The sequence below is a fragment of the Heptranchias perlo genome, chromosome 3, assembly GCF_035084215.1.
Source record: "Heptranchias perlo isolate sHepPer1 chromosome 3, sHepPer1.hap1, whole genome shotgun sequence".
NCBI lineage: Eukaryota > Metazoa > Chordata > Chondrichthyes > Hexanchiformes > Hexanchidae > Heptranchias > Heptranchias perlo.
Genome location: NC_090327.1, coordinates 93,125,818 through 93,140,708, shown reverse-complemented (window position 1 = coordinate 93,140,708; position 14,891 = coordinate 93,125,818). Strand labels below are relative to the sequence as shown.

Genomic DNA, 14,891 nt, shown 5'->3' with positions numbered 1-14,891 from the left:
ATCAATTGAGGGATATAGGTACTGAACTGTTTTTGAACTCTGGGGTTGGCCAGATGGACCAAAGTGGTCTTTCATGGTCCTGTATATTCCTATTTTTCTATCCTGTTAAAAGTCCATCATCCCTAGCTCCCCACAATTTACCTATACTCCTCAAGTGAGGATGCAGTTCCTTAGGCACAGTGGCCTCCAGTACCTAACCCAAATTACATTTCTCCATATATGATCCTGAAGAGTAAGTGCCACCAAGCTATGCAGTTGGGTCACATATCACAGCTAAGCATGAACTCCATTTTCATTCATTTTTCATCTCCAGAATAATCCTGAACACTTAGGGCTGGATTTCCCTGAGATCATTGGAAAAATGGTGGGGAAGGACTTCCATCCATTCACATAATCCTGTTATAATCATTTATAATCATAATCATTTTCAAACCATCTTCAGCTGCTTCATCAATGACCTTCCTTTTATCATAGGTCAGAAGTGGGGATGTTTGCTGATGATTGCACAGTGTTCAGCTCCTCTCGCAACCCCTCAGATAATGAAGCAGTCCGTGCACGCATGTAGCAAGACCTGGACAACATCCAGGTTTGGGCTGATAAGTGACAAGCAACATTCGTACCAGACAAGTGCCAGGCAATGACCATCTCCAACAAGAGAGAGTCTAACCACCTCCCCATGACATTCAACAGTATTAGCAACACCGAATCCCCCACCATCAACATCCTGGGGGTCACCATTGACCAGAAACTTAACTGGACCAGCCACATAAATACTGTGGCTGCAAGAGCAGGTCAGAAGCTGGGTAATTCTGTGGCGAGTGACTCACTTCCTGACTCCCTAAACCTTTTCCAACATCTACATGACAGAAGTCAGGAGTGTGATGGAATACTCCTCACTTGCCTGGATGAGTGCAGCTCCAACAACACTTAAGAAGCTTGACACCATCCAAAGTAGCCCGTTTGATTGGCACCCCACCCACTACCTTAAACATTCACTCCCTTCACCACCGGCGCACCGTGGCTGCAGTGTGTACCATCCACAGGATGCACTGCAGCAACTCGCCAAGGCTTCTTCGACAGCACCTCCCAAACCCGTGACGTCTACAACCTAGAAGGACAAAGGCAGCAGGTGCATGGGAACACCACCACCTGCGCGTTCCCCTCCAAGTCACACACCATCCCGACTTGGAAATATATCACCCTTCCTTCATCGTCGCTGGGTCAAAATACTGGAACTCCCTACCCAACAGCACTGTCGGAGTACCTTCACCACATGGACTGCAGTGGTTCAAGAAGGTGGCTCACCACCACCTTCTCAAGGGCAATTAGGGATGGGCAATAAATGCTGCCCTTGCCAGCGACACCCACCTCCCATGAACGGATATAAAAAAAATGCTAAACCTTTATTAAACACTGGTTAGGCCTCAGCTGGAGTATTGTATTCAATTCTGGGCATCACACTTTAGGAAGGATGTTAAGGACTTTGAGAGGGTGCAGAAGAGATTTACTAGAATGGAACCAGGGATGAGGGACTTCAGTTATATGGAGAGACCGGAGAAGCTATGGTTGTTCTCCTTATAACAGAGAAGGTTAAGAGGAGATTTGATAGAGGTGTTCAAAATCATGAACGGTTTTAATAGAGTAAATAAGGAGAAACTGCTTCCAGTGGCAGAAGGGTCAGTAACCAGAAGACACAGATTTAAGGTGATTGGCAAAGGAACCAGAGGCGACATGAGGAAAATATTTTTACGCAGCGAGTTGTTGTGATCTGGAATGCACTGCCTGAAAGGATGGTGGAAGCAGATTCAATTGTAACTTTCAAAATGGAATTGGATAAATACTCAAAAAGGAAAAATATGCATGGCTATGGGGAAAGAGCTGGGGAGTGGGATTAATTGGATTGCTCTACCAAAGAGCCGGCACAGGCACAATGGGCTGCATGGCCTCCTTCTGTGATATATATGCGTATGTGAGAGATGGTCGCAGTGTCGCTTTGTGGTAGGTTGCAATGAAGGTACACAATGGTAATAAACTTGCACATTTCTGGTATTATGGTGTGTTTGTGCCTTTTGTCTATTGAAGCCTCATGTTACCACTCTAACTTTCCTCTCCCAGAGTATATATTCAAGGTATTACAGTTTAGCTGAATGTTTGTCTGAAAACAAGGCAAGAGATCCTAAAGGGTTTTATTGTGTCATGCAGATAGAGGGTATCCTCTTTATTGGAAGAAGTTGGTAATGATGTCTGGCCTGATGGTATGTACTCCTGTCAGCAGAATGTCTGGATCCACCTCCTCGCTCTCTCCTGGGCAACGTCATCGCAAACAGGGGATTGATCTCCAGCACCTTCCTCTTTTTCATTACCTGCGTTTGACGAAATTATGGGACTGCAGGAACTTACCACAACTTTGGAAACCTTTACTGCAGGGCTCTGCCTGACCTTTCCAGGCACCAGAAATGGGATTTGCGAATTCCAATGGTCTGTTCCACAATGGTCCTGGTAGCAATCAAGGCCTTTTTGAACCTGTTTTCGGCCTCTGTCTTTGGATGTCATCAGCCAAGGTTGAAGTAGGTTCCCCTTGTTTCCTTTCAGTCACTCTTTCACATTGTTTTGGCTGAGCAGTACAAGTATCTCTGATTGCCTGAGAATAAACTGATCATGGCTGCTCCCCTGATAGCATGCATTGACATACATAATGCAGTGGCTACTATCATTCCTGTTGATAAAGTTGATGGGACTTTCAGACGTGGCCTTTATAGCCACATATGTGGCATCAATGACACCCTGGATTTGTGGGAATCCATGCACTCAGATCAGTGCTCCACGGTTTGTATGCCCTGTGATGTGGTTACCTGCGGGTCAGGTGTTGCTTACATGCATGATGGTCACTTGGCTTCCATCCTTTCCTCCTCTATGTCCTCATCCTTTTCCTCCTTAAAACACAGAACAATGGAAAAGGGATATCATTATTTCACCATGCACAGCTCTGTTTAAAGTCACAAAGTACCTTTAAATGCTCAGAAACTGCAACTTCAAAATAATGGAAGTGACTCCCAGTCAAAACAATATTGTGGAATTGAACTCCTGCGTGACCTTTCACCTTCCCAATCTCCTCCTGCCTGTGAGGCACTGTGCAGGCTGAGCACTGCCAGCTTTATAGTGGTGGTGATTTGCAGGGGTGCTGGGTGGGTTGAAATACAGGGAAATCTCGGGGGAGGAGAGGAGAGGAGGGCACATGACCAAGCCCCTGCAGATTCATGTATATACAGTAGGGCATGCTGTTCGAGGGCGGATCAGGGTCACAACTGGGCCACTGGAGAATAATCGTGGCAGCCATTTTTAGGGGTGGAGATTTGGCCTCTGCCCATTTTAATTTGGCACACTGCCTGAAAATGGGCAGTTTTTTTAAAACAAAAATCGAAGCCTTACTTTCTAGACTTATATATGAAGTAAGAGCCACTGTCAAGCAATCAGGAGTGGAAATTATGGCTCATTTCTTTGCTCCATAGCCTAATGACACCAAAGCCATTTGTAGTATCTCTACCATGCTCCTACTTGAGATCAGTTAATTTAGCATAGATCACAGATTGATCCTGGGTTCTTGTTGATCTGAACAGTGTTTTGTGATATTTTTACCCACTGAGTAACTGGGAGATCCAACTAAAAGTTTTGCTGTATTAATATGTTTAATTCTTTTACTTTTCAAAATACTAAATGGATAAGAGCTACAACTGGAACATGGGTTGGGTTATTTGATATATTTTTCTTACATGCATCTAGGGAAGCTGCCAGCCTGGGTGAGGTCTACAGGATACATCTCTATTGAGTAAAAATATACAAACTATAAGAAAATGGCGGGCGATGTTTGGTTGAATTTCTGATTTGCGTTGCTGGCGAGTGAAGCTTTTCGCTGGGAGTGTGGTCTTGTTAAATGTGTTCTAAAGCTGTCAGGATTTGTAGTTAGCACTTGTACAGTGCCAGCAGTATCATGTTGAAGCAAAGGTTAAGTGATCAGATTGAACAACTTATTTGACATTAAGCTCTTTACGCAATGACATTTGTTAGTGCCCTACCAAAAAAGACTATAGGACCTTACTTTTAACTTCTGCATTTTATCATGAAAATAAACTTCTTTTTGTGAGCTAGGCTCAAATTATCTGAGTATGCACCAGCGCTTCAGAAGATCAAACCCTCTACCATTCAACGTGGACTGAAAATGATTTTCTGCAATGTGTTCCTCACCATCAAACACATACTCAGTAAAATTCTATGATGGCCACCTAAGATTTTTAAAGGATTTATAGATTTCATAGGTGCTCAAAGGTGTCACCAAGCATTCCTGTTTATTTCACTTATCATTTTAACTTTAAGATGGGAATGGAAATGTTATGCAGCAGGGAACTACTGAATACCAAAAATATTCTATTTTGGGAGTAACCTGACTCAAAAATCTGCAAGCAAGGAAGTCATACGTTGGTTGTGGTGGTTGGGATTTACCAATAAGCTTAATACTTTGATATTCAGTTGACTGTCACCAACAGGTAAGCAGCCTTTTATTTCATTAAAGTGATCTTCGCCACTTTTGACCATTTTTCAGTATTGTAATATGTGTGGGTACTCGCTCTTGCAAAAAGTACAAGTGTTAGCTAATAGTGATACAGTTAGATAATCTGCCCAGTTTCAAAGGCGCCCCAAATTCCATTGTATTCAGCAGGTCCTGGGACCACTTCCATGATATAATATATCCATATATGGATACATTGTGTTGTAAGCTGAGAGGAAAATAAACCAGCGACACATAATCTGCTTCAGTATAATGTTTATTTTAAAGCACAATCTGCAACAGATCACATTACAAGGCATTGAGCACCAGTGTAGCCTACTGCAGAACTGGGTGCAGATGATCATGTGCACCTCATGATTAAATACATTTTGGCCTTGAAGTAAACCTGTCAATTACTCTAATACAGACATGAGATACAGGAACATCAAAGGTGCTTTGCCTGCAGAGAGAGAAGTGTAAACACATTTTCTTTTTATAACAGCATACATCATTGCTGAGCAACTCTCAGCAGTATGTGAACAGCTCAGAGAAAATATAAGCTCACTTGTGTCTTGTTATCTTGCAGAGTAAGATTCTGTACTGAAAAATGCTAATAGTAATAACATGCTGTTTTTGTTACATTGATAACAGTTCTACCTATAGTCAAGCATAGAGGATAATCATCAAACCATTTTGTAGGAGATATGCACGACTTATACCTTATTTGAAAATATGAATGAAAAACCACCAAATTTACACCCATATATCTATATGTATTTACATTTGTCTAGACCATATTTGGAATTGTATGCTATGAAAAATTGTTTTAGAGGTAACAGTTTCAATACAGAAGTATGACCTGAATGGTCATAGGCTGGTATATAGCAACAATTACTTTAGATAACCTGAAAGGTCAGAGTTCACCCATCAGGGAAGGTGGAGAGATAGCAACAAAGGTGGCAACAACTTAGAATAACCTAATGTAAATTATTACCATGGCAATGAGATTGGCTCAATTGAAGGCAGCCGTAGAAATGCAATGTGACCTTTACAATAAGGATTTTTGAAAACTGGGAAATTTAATGTAAAACCTTTTTATACACAAAAATATATCTTTAGAAAGATGTATAAATAGATGATTTCCATAGATACATGCACAAAGATAGGTTATAGATAGATGGTATGTTTTAAAGAATAGTTTACTTAGTATAAATTCAGTATATTTTTAAAGTGTATGACAGGATTACTTTATTTATAATGTTTCTGACACCCTAGAAAGGCCAAGTGATAATTACAAGGTATCACTAGCAGCAGATCGATAGGAGCTACATGGACATTTGAACAGCTGATTGTGCGAATGGGGAACTTGGTGACTGACCATTGTTTTAAGACCCCTGTTCCCATTAGCCCACAGTGTACAGTAGCCTAGTGGTTACCATACTGGAAATAGTAACTCAATAATTCATGAGTTCAGATCTTAACATAGCAAGTTGAGGCCAGGACCATAAAACATGATAATGAAAGCAGTAGGTAAATAACAAAATGAATGCTGTTGCTTTTCAATGTACAGTATTACAGAATTGGTGAGTAGAGATGTGACACTTTTGTCTATCTTATAGCATGAGGAGAATGGCATTAGTTCATAATGGACTGAAACAATTTCTAAAGTTTAATTGACATACCAGTCGTCATTGTGGGATTACTGCAACTGGCCAAAGTGCCTCTATCTAGGAAGGGAGAAATCAGTTAGTTTTCCTGCCCCTGATCAACTATCCATTCACCTCTGTTGGAAAATACTCCCTAGACATTGCCTGAGGATAGGATCAAGCTTGGCTGAGAGGTCATGTAGCTACCTTCATAGTTAAATAGCCCACTGAAACCGCCCAGGCTCACAAATAAAGAGTGGTCACTTGAGAAAGATAGCTGAGGCTTGTCCGTGAAACATTCTTCTGCAGCTGTCAGCTTCTTCAGAAAAGAAGAAAAATTGGAAAAAATATAGTTGACAAATTGTACTTCTTACTATCTGTCTATCTATATACACATACATACATATACTTAGTATTTATTTATCAGCCTGTCCGGATCTGTCTATCCATTTACATAAAAGTACAAAAGAACAGAATCCTAATTATGTTTACAGAAATGAAGCATGTAAATATACTTTATAAGGCAGACAGCATGAAGGGTGGAAAGTAGTTTGCAAACGTTAATTCTATCACTGACACTATTGATGTGTTCTACAGTAGCTGAATTTAATGCATACAAATGTAGAATGAAGTATTCTGTACATATATTACTAAACAAAAAGCAAAAAAACTGCAGATGCTGGAAATTTGAAATAAATATAGAAAATGCTGGAAACACTTTGCAGGTGAGTCGGCATTTGTGGAAAGAACGGAAAGTAAACGTTTCAGGTATAACTCATCATCAGAACTGATGCTGACTGGCCTATTGTGCACGTCCAGCATTTTGTTTTTATTTCTGTACATAGTACTGATCTATTCAAGAAATATTTTTCGTGTTCTGAGAACATTGCAACTGGTGTATGCTTAGCTCTGTCCCCACTAACCCACAGCCTGCACAGTTGCACTGATCTTGCCATCTCTACGGCTAGACTCGAATGTCTCCAAAACAGCTCAATGGCCTGCTCCTCATAAAGGGCTAACTCTTCCAAACCTAAAATACCTCCTCTGATCACCTGCCCTTCGTGAATAACAACATTGTAAATAGCCCCGTGGATTTTCAGGGGCATTATTTTTTTTAAATGCACTGAGTGGAAGAGGCCAATTTTTGTCTTCAGGTCGAAGTCAGTTCTAAATGGTTTAGAACTGGTGCCAAACCCTACGGAAAGGGCAAGTGCAAAAAGCACTGAATTCTCTGGTCTAAGCTTATTTGAATAATTATTCATAACTTCAGGTGCAATCTCAGATAGGTCAAGGGAAGACACAAGTGGTGAGAGAGGAAAATTTAAAGGGTGGAGGATAATTAAAGGGGAATGTCGCAATGGATAAGGGGATAAACATTTTGGAAAGCTTTAAAACACAGCTCAACCCATCAGCATCCATTACGAGGCTGATGGGGCAGGGGATTAAGAAATTGCAAGAGAAACTGAAGGGGATGCAGGCATGTGTCTGCAGACAAGTGATGGAACAGCCAGCACCTAACCCCCTGTTTTTTTTTATTCGTTCATGGGATGTGTCGCTGGCGAGGCCGGCATTTATTGCCCATCCCTAATTACCCTTGAGAAGGTGGTGGTGAGCTGCCTTCTTGAACCGTTGCAGTCCGTGTGGTGAAGGTTCTCCCACAGTACTGTTAGGAAGGGAGTTCTAGGATTTTGACCCAGCGACGATGAAGGAACGGTGATATATTTCCAAGTCGGGATGGTGTGTGACTTGGAGGGGAACATGCAGGTGGTGTTGTTCCCATGTACCTGCTGCTCTTGTCCTTCTAGGTGGTAGAGGTCGCGGGTTTGGGAGGTGCTGTCGAAGAAGCCTTGGCGAGTTGCTGCAGTGCATCCTGTGATGGTACACACTACAACCACTGTGCGCCGGTGGTGAAGGGAGTGAATGTTTAGGGTGGTGGATGGGGTGCCAATCAAGCGGGCTGCTTTGTCCTGGATGGTGTCGAGCTTCTTGAGTGTTGTTGGAACTGCACTCATCCAGGCAAGTGGAGAGTATTCCATCACACTCTGACCTGTGCCTTGTAGATGGTGGAAAGGCTTTGGGGAATGAGGAGGTAAGTCACTCGCTGCAGAATACCCAGCCTCTGACCTGCTCTTAGAATCATAGAATCATAGAAGTTACAACATGGAAACAGGCCCTTCGGCCCAACATGTCCATGTCGCCCAGTTTATACCACTAAGCTAGTCCCAATTGCCTGCACTTGGCCCATATCCCTCGATACCCATCTTACCCATGTAACTGTCCAAATGCTTTTTAAAAGACAAAATTGTACCCGCCTCTACTACTGCCTCTGGCAGCTCGTTCCAGACACTCACCACCCTTTGAGTGAAAAAATTGCCCCTCTGGATCCTTTTGTATCTCTCCCCTCTCACCTTAAATCTGTGCCCCCTCGTTATAAACTCCCCTACCTTTGGGAAAAGATTTTGACTATCGACCTTATCTATGCCCCTCATTATTTTATAGACTTCTATAAGATCACCCCTTAACCTCCTACTCTCCAGGGAATAAAGTCCCAGTCTGTCTAACCTCTCCCTGTAAGTCAAACCATCAAGTCCCGGTAGCATCCTAGTAAATCTTTTCTGCACTCTTTCTAGTTTAATAATATCCTTTCTATAATAGGGTGACCAGAACTGTACACAGTACTCCAAGTGTGGCCTCACCAATGCCCTGTACAACTTCAACAAGACATCCCAACTCCTGCATTCAATGTTCTGACCAATGAAACCAAGCATGCTGAATGCCTTCTTCACCACCCTATCCACCTGTGACTCCACTTTCAAGGAGCTATGAATCTGTACTCCTAGATCTCTTTGTTCTATAACTCTCCCCAACGCCCTACCATTAACGGAGTAGGTCCTGGCCCGATTCGATCTACCAAAATGCATCACCTCACATTTATCTAAATTAAACTCCATCTGCCATTCATCGGCCCACTGGCCCAATTTATCAAGATCCCGTTGCAATCCTAGATAACCTTCTTCACTGTCCACAATGCCACCAATCTTGGTGTCATCTGCAAACTTACTAACCATGCCTCCTAAATTCTCATCCAAATCATTAATATAAATAACAAATAACAGCGGACCCAGCACCGATCCCTGAGGCACACCGCTGGACACAGGCATCCAGTTTGAAAAACAACCCTCGACAACCACCCTCTGTCTTCTGTCGTCAAGCCAATTTTGTATCCAATTGGCTACCTCACCTTGGATCCCATGAGATTTAACCTTATGTAACAACCTACCATGCGGTACCTTGTCAAATGCTTTGCTGAAGTCCATGTAGACCACGTCTACTGCACAGCCCTCATCTATCTTCTTGGTTATCCCTTCAAAAAACTCAATCAAATTCGTGAGACATGATTTTCCTCTCACAAAACCATGCTGACTGTTCCTAATCAGTCCCTGCCTCTCCAAATGCCTGTAGATCCTGTCCCTCAGAATACCCTCTAACAGTATTTATATGGCTGGTCCAGTTAAGTTTCTGGTCAGTGGTGACCCCCAGGATGTTGATGGTGGGGGATTCGGCGATGGTAATGCTGTTGAATGTCAAGGGAAGGTGGTTAGACCCTCTCTTGTTGGAGATGGTCATTGCCTGGCACTTGTCTGGCGTGAATGTTACTAGCCACTTATGAGCCCAAGCCTGGATGTTGTCCAGGTCTTGCTGCATGTGGGCTCGGACTGCTTCATTATCTGAGGGGTTGCGACTGGAACTGAACACTGTGCAATCATCAGCGAACATCCCCATTTCTGACCTTATGATGGAGGGAAGGTCATTGATGAAGCAGCTGAAGACGGTTGGGCCTAGGACACTGCCCTGAGGAACTCCTGCAGCAATTCTCTGGGGCTGAGATGATTGGCCTCCAACAACCATTACCATCTTCCTTTGTGCTAGGTATGACTCCAGCCGCTGGAGAGTTTCCCCCTGATTCCCAATGACTTCAATTTTACTAGGGCTCCTTGGTGCCACACTTGGTCAAATGCTGCCTTGATGTCAAGGGACTGCTGAAGTCAAGTTGGTGTTAAATGGAGGGTTAGTTAGGAGGAGGATTGCTCACTGTGCCACTCCACAGCACCATTCCATAGGTCAGCATTGTAGTGTGCCTACAAGATGGTGCGGCCAGGCTTCAGGCCACAGCTGACCATTGCCATCTCTGCTTGTTCCAGTCCTCTATGGCATGGCTGCCACAGGTGTCCTTTTCCAGCAGACAGCTCAACTAGTCAGCTCCATTTCTGCTGACCCAGATCCCCGCAGTCATTGGTAGGTAGGTTTGCCAATGACTGTAGGAATAGTTACTGGCATCTTGTTGGCTGTAGCCAATCAGGCAATACTCGCTCTTAATCACCCTTGCATGCCTTTTTTCACGCAGAGCCGTGTAAAGCATAACGTACCGTGAGGCCTGCTTTTGAAGAACCATCCAGCAAAATAGCTAGTCGGGCATTCATATATTTTAATGACGCCATCGGGATTTGCTGTTACTGCTGCGGCAGAGGTAATTTAATCTCCATCGCCCAGATGTGAGTTCATGAGTACTCGCAGGAAAGTACAGAGCACCTCTAAGGCAGTATGACCTGCCTGGCATCCTTTCAGAGGTCCTCCTCTCCTTTTAGCTCAGAGGATTCCCATTGGTGCCAGGAAAGGGAACTGGGGGCAAAAGATAATTAGCCACATCTGGTACAAAGGCTAAAAAAATTCCAGTGGAAATTAACTTTAAAAATGAACAGGAAAGGCCTAGAAATGGCCTAAAAAGACTTATTTGAAGTCCCCCTGGGCATGGTGGGAACCTAGCAAAATGGAGTGACAACTTCCCCTGCCCACTTTTGAATATACCAAGGAAGTTCTTGCCTGTTTCTGACCAGAGCTTCCAAAGTTTACCCAGGCCTAATTGGAAATTTGGGCAGGGTCAAACATAGATGGCCATCCAGCAAAACTAATTGCTGCCTGACTTCATAATCCAGTGCACTCCGTCTGCTTATGTTTATGGGCGCAAATAGATAATACTAGTCCCCAGATCTCAAAACAAATTCTTTGTTCTGCGTGCAGTATGTTGATAAAGCTTGGGTTTTTGTGAACTAAATGAGGAAGCAGGTAGTTACTGGATTATATGAGATAGCAGAAATTCAGAAATGATGTTTCAGTTTTGCCTTGTGAAACAGTAGGTTGCTAATTGTAATTTTGTACATGTCATACTCATTTTAAAAAAGCCTAAAGTAGGCCTATAAATTCAGCCACACAATGCCTGTTTATCCGGCACTAACTGGCCAACTAAGCCCCCAATATGGTGGGCAGGAAGCACACACATTTCCGGGCAGAATGCGCCACCCGCCATATTGGGAGAGAAAAAAATATTGTTGTGCAGTGCCCACGCCTGGAACAGGCATTATACCCTTTGCATATGCAAATAAGGGGTCTAATGCCAGTTTCAAGCCCCCACTTCACGATTGGTTTGCTCTGAGTGCACTCAGGAAAACCAAGCAGTAGTGCTCCTCCTGACCCCACATTTAAAGAACTCGGGCTGCTGCCATTCTCCCCCACCACTGATTGCTGCCGCTCCTCGCTCCCTGATCACTGCTGACCTCTGATCCCCCCAACCTACGATCTCTCCGATCCCTCCCGGCCTACGATCTCCCTGATCCTCCCAGCTTATGATCTTTTCGATCTCCTGGCCAACGATCTCTCCAATTCCCTGGCCTACGATCTCTCCGATTCCCCCCCGGCCTACGATCTCCCCGATTCCCCCCCGGCCTACGATCTCTCCAATTCCCTGGCCTATGATCTCTCCGTTCCTCCCGGCCTACGATCTCTCCGATCCCCTGGCCTACAATCTCTCTGATCCCCCCGGCCTACGATCTCTCCGATCCTCCTGGCGTACAATCTCTTCGATCCGGCCTCCCCTGCTTCCATTTTCCCCTTCCCCCAGGCCTGAAATCTCCCCACCTCTATTTCCCCCCCACGGCCTCTGATTCCCCCTGGCCTCCAATCTCCCCACGCACCCCCGTGGCCCCCATTCCCCCTCCTCCAGCTTCCGATCTCCGCCCGGCCTCCTTTTCTTCCCCCCGCAGCCTCCATTCCCCCACCCTCCGGCTCAAGATCTCCCTCCCCGCCTCCGTTTCCCCCTCCCACCCCGGCCTTCACTAACCTGAGGGCTGCTGTGATGCTAACAGTAGCTCGATCTTCGTTGACTCACGCCAGCTTGATGGTAATGAGGCCTGAGGTCCAATATCAGGGGTGCCTCAGGCTTCATCATTCAGGCCTAGGGATTGTACCCCAAAGTGTTTTATCTTCCCTTAAATACGATTAGTGAACACCAAGAGCAGTCATTGATAACAAGTTATCCCTGAAAAAACAAGCACCAGTTTCATCTTTTAAAAAAAAATCCTTTACAACATAATGGAAGATCAATAAAACTAATCATTTGAGACTGCACACCCTTCTTAACTGTAAAATAATAAAGATAATCAACACATTATAATGTTTCTGTATGATTACCCAAACATGCATCGTCATATTCAAGAGTACATAGTGTTTTGCAAGATTCAAATATGCATACCTGATATATATAACAGATGTTTGAAACTTTCCTTATGACAAGTATTAGCATAAAACCTCTACTGATAGCCTTGTTGGTCTCACCTCTTACAACTTATCAATACACGTTTGATATACAGGAATAGATGTTTGGTCACTTTCCTAAGGGCAAAGTGCCATTGCACGGCCACGACCAATATTTATCATGACTCTTAACTGATTTTCCAGACTGGATGTCATATGACTGGACTGCAGCTAATTCTGTCCTTTACTCATCTTGTTAAATTAAAGTGTTCTGTTAAGGTACAATGAAAGAGAGAGAGAGTGAGAGAGAGCATTGAATTCCTTTCACACTGACCTTTCAATCACAGTGGAATGTTTCATTAGGAAGATGTCTCATAATCTTTAATAATGAACACATTTTGGTTGCATTCTTTAAACACACAAACTGGAGATGATCTTGTTGGAAATGTTTATACTTTTCTTTTATTATTAGGTGCCGTTTTGAACTTGTGCATACATATATGAATATTAGTATTCCTCAAAATAATAACATCACACTATTTAACATGGTCGGGCAGCATAAATCCCGTGAAATGAAGGCAGAAAACTACTTTGGTAGATCTGGATTCAATTTTTAAAAAATTACTTTCTGCATATTACTACATACTCATACATGATATTCATTGAAAAAAGCTGGTATCATCACTTTGTTGTGATCTGATTTACCTCCTGCAGGTGCCAAAGTGAGCTGAACACTGTATGATACAGGACACTTTAATTGCTTAAAGTTTAAAGGGGAAGTATATTCTAATGAATTACTGTACAATCTTTCAATGTTATAAAGGAAAATAGTTGTACACATACTGGTGTTTTAAGATTTCAAACTGCTGATTAGAGGTGGCCTGGGAATAGACATTTTAGGGCTGATTTTAACCCAGCCCACCCAATGGGAAAGGGGTGTGTGGGGTTAAAATTGCATCAAGGGGCTACCCGCATCATTCCCACCTCTAGCATTTTAACTGACCTGCTTCTGGCTGCGTGTCAGCCAAGTGGCGCCTTAATTAGAAGGCCAAAGTCGCGCTCCAATGACATCACTCCAGCACCCACAGTATTTTAACTCCAAATCGCGGATCCCCCGCCAAATCTCAGAAACGCCAGTAAACCCAGCGGGATTGGGGTTTGAGAGCTCCTGAAGCAGTAAAAAACAGGCCAGATTGAGAAGGTGACCAACCCCTTCAAAGTCCCTATCCATTCGATCCAGCAATCTCTCCATTGTAGAGCCCAGAGTCTGCATGGCAGCCATTTGAGCTTCCACCAAAGCTGCAAACCATGCTACCATGGACTCCTGCTGTGAGGGCACAGCGACAGATATTTTAAATGTGGATTTTCTAAGTAATTGAGATGTCGGCCTGTAGTACTCAACAACTGAACTGTTGCTAAATGAAGAACGTAAAAATAGCATGGAACAAGAAATGACCATTCTACCCATCAAGCCCATTTCTTTCACAGGCCACATACAAACTGGTTTATCATTGACTCTACAGAAGCTATTTCATCGCCTAAGGAAAGGTTCTGCTCGTTTCCTCCCTGTTCCTCCAAAGATAAATGAAGCAAATCTCCAGAATGTCTGTCTAACCATGCACTTACATTACACATCCTGGACCAGCTGCTTTTCTTGGTATGACATCTTAATAGTCCCAGGAGATCTGGAACCATCATGTTACACGTAGCATTCAATCATATCCATCTGTATAACCCTCAATCCTGCTCTGAACCAGATATTCAACTAATTCCTTCTTAAAGATGTTAATCAACCGAGCGCTAATTTATCTGGACATCTATTCCACATATCCATGATTCTGCTGGGAAAAAAAATTCCATCCAGTTTCAAAACTTACTTGAGGCTTGTTAATTTTATACTTGTCCTCTAGTTCTATGTTCACAGTCCAAGTTAAATAATCAACTTTTATCTACACTCTCCATTTCTCTCAGCATTTTAAAAACCTGACTCATAGGGTCGATTTTCTAATCAGTTAACAGGTATTAAATAAGCATCAGCGATCAAAATAATGAGCAAAGATCCATTACATCAGATTTCTGCTCATTTGGTATCCCATCAAATTTTCCAGTCAGGT

At 43.3% G+C, this 14,891-nt stretch overlaps 1 long non-coding RNA gene across 2 annotated transcripts in view; it reads right to left on the bottom strand.

The window, feature by feature from the left end:
* LOC137306877 (uncharacterized) overlaps nt 1-12,900 on the bottom strand; it is a 28,746-nt gene extending 15,846 nt beyond the window's left edge. The window contains exons 1-3 of one of the 2 annotated variants that reach the window (XR_010958960.1): nt 12,776-12,900; nt 12,365-12,562; nt 2,401-2,933 (exon numbers count right to left, since the gene is read on the bottom strand). This is a non-coding gene — a long non-coding RNA (uncharacterized lncRNA). Of the gene's footprint in view, nt 1-2,225; nt 2,934-12,364; nt 12,563-12,775 lie in introns of those variants that run through there. The other variant, XR_010958959.1, reaches the window with a different exon arrangement.
* Nucleotides 12,901-14,891: the final 1,991 nt, after the last annotated feature.